The following is a 2,072-nucleotide window of genomic DNA, read 5'->3' as shown; positions in this document are numbered from 1 at the left end:
AATTAAGAACGAAACCCCAATTTTGCTTTAATCTATTTAGTTATTGGCTCGTTCTATTTTATGATAATCCAATTTGATGATAACGATTTCAGTGACTCAAAAAAGATACAAATAATTTAGCACTACTAAGTCAATTTCATCCTTTTCAATCATCTCATAATCTTTCCAAATGAGTGGTGTACAAAATTATTCTCACTCATGAAAAAAAATAATATAATAATCTTTAATTGAGAAAAGAATAGAAAAGCATCATTCTTTATTATTAAAGTTTTTTTTTCGAATAGCAAAGTAGCTCTATTCACACAACTTTACTTTGGAGAAATAGAATATTACATGTTCGAATTTAAGTTCAGGTATATCGATGTCTTTGAATGTATCAATTGAGTCGAATTTATTAGAATTTTCATTAAATTTCTATCAAATTATTAATAAGAAAAAGTAATTACAATGAGAAAACCAACATTTTGTAGTCTTCACACTTCACCTTCAACAACACCTAACAAAATTAAAAAAAAAAATAAAAAAAAAAAAAAAAAAAACTTCTAACTATAAAAGTTTATATTTTATATTAAATTTGTAAAAAAAAAAAAAAAAAAAAAAAAAAAAAAACTTCTAACTATAAAAGTTTATACTTTATATACTATATAATTAAAAAAACAAATCTAAAATCTAGAAATTTACATGACCAAATCATTGGAAACATGAGACCATGATTTCAGGGTCACAAGACTCAAAAGAAGAACATTTTTCTTCCTTGTTCTAATTTTGTTGTTTCTCATAGTTAAGATCATCATAAATCAAAAACCAAAACAACCACCATGGTTATGAAGATTTTTGTCTCTATCAATCAAACCACGAACGTTTCTGAATTCTTCAACATGACAAGGGATAGTTATTGTTCCCTTTTGATCAAATCCATATTCTTCCTCTGCTTCTTTTAAAAGTTGAATGAAAAGTGGATGATTGAAATACATAACAGGAACAACAAACCTTTGTTGTTCTTCGCCTTGACCAACTTTTATAGCCATAAACCCTTTTGGAACACCTTTGAACTCTTGCTTATGAAAATTTTGGCGATTCAAATGAAAAGCACTTTTTGGACTCTTTTCAACAAAACCCATTTTTGAAAAAACCAAAAAGATACAAACTTTGAAGTGAAAAATTGAGTTATAAGAAAAAGGGTGAAGAAAAGAAGGAAGTTTTTGGGTGTTTTATCGATTTGTTGAAGAAAATAAGGGAAGGGTATCCCATAGTGTTTGAAAAGTTATACATGGTTTGATATATTTAAGAAATGTAAAATAAAACGCATATAAAAATGAAACCATAGTGAGATATATATATAAGGAGATAGAATGGTGGGATTTTCTTAGTAGTGAGTAGGGCCACTAGGTTGTAGACTTTTTGTTGGATTCTACACCGTTTGATTTTGGTTGGTGATGATAATTAGCATATTTCGTGGAGCAATGAGATTACTCAAACAAGTTTTATAGAGAAGGAATAGGAAAAGTTGGTTGGAACTCATTTACTAAAAAGAAATCTAAACTCACTTAATAAAAACAAATTAGGTTTCACTATTTAGTTATTGGGTCGGATCAAGATTTTATATACTAAACAAAACTTTAAAATGTTATTATCAAGTCTTGTGAGAGATTGAATAAGAAAAGAGTCCAGTGAAAGATAATGAGAAAAAAGCTCTTATGTGTTATAAAATGAAAGATAACGAGAAAATAAAATGAAAATTTATTGGTTATATATATATATATATATATATATATATATAAGAGGATTTAAATTATATATCAAGAGTCACTACAAAAAGGTATACATTTTTTTAAGAGAAAAAAGCCATTGGAACGAGGGAAGTTCGCACTAATTCTTTTATATATCATAAGTATTTGGTATGTCCAACGACTATATTGGCCAAGGTTAAAATCCTATGGAGACTATAAACTTTTTGTCTTGATTGAGGGTTAGAGCAGTCGAAACTAACATATGTACATATCGAGTGTCTAAGTCCTCAGAACCTAAAAAATAAATTTTGAATTTGACACTAAAAAAATTCATCGTGGGAT

General features: G+C 27.4%; 1 long non-coding RNA gene across 1 annotated transcript; it reads right to left on the bottom strand.

The window, feature by feature from the left end:
- Positions 1-380: 380 nt before the first annotated feature.
- Positions 381-1,309, bottom strand: LOC101509355 (uncharacterized). Its single transcript, XR_012163903.1, has 2 exons — positions 611-1,309; positions 381-539 (listed from the first exon to the last, which is right to left on the bottom strand). It is a non-coding gene; the product is annotated as an uncharacterized lncRNA (long non-coding RNA).
- Between the last annotated feature and the right edge of the window lie 763 nt (positions 1,310-2,072).

The sequence above is a fragment of the Cicer arietinum genome, chromosome 7 (genome assembly GCF_000331145.2).
Source record: "Cicer arietinum cultivar CDC Frontier isolate Library 1 chromosome 7, Cicar.CDCFrontier_v2.0, whole genome shotgun sequence".
In the NCBI taxonomy this organism is placed as follows: domain Eukaryota; kingdom Viridiplantae; phylum Streptophyta; class Magnoliopsida; order Fabales; family Fabaceae; genus Cicer; species Cicer arietinum.
Note: the sequence above shows the minus strand (reverse complement) of the source record. Positions and strands in the feature narration are given on the sequence as shown.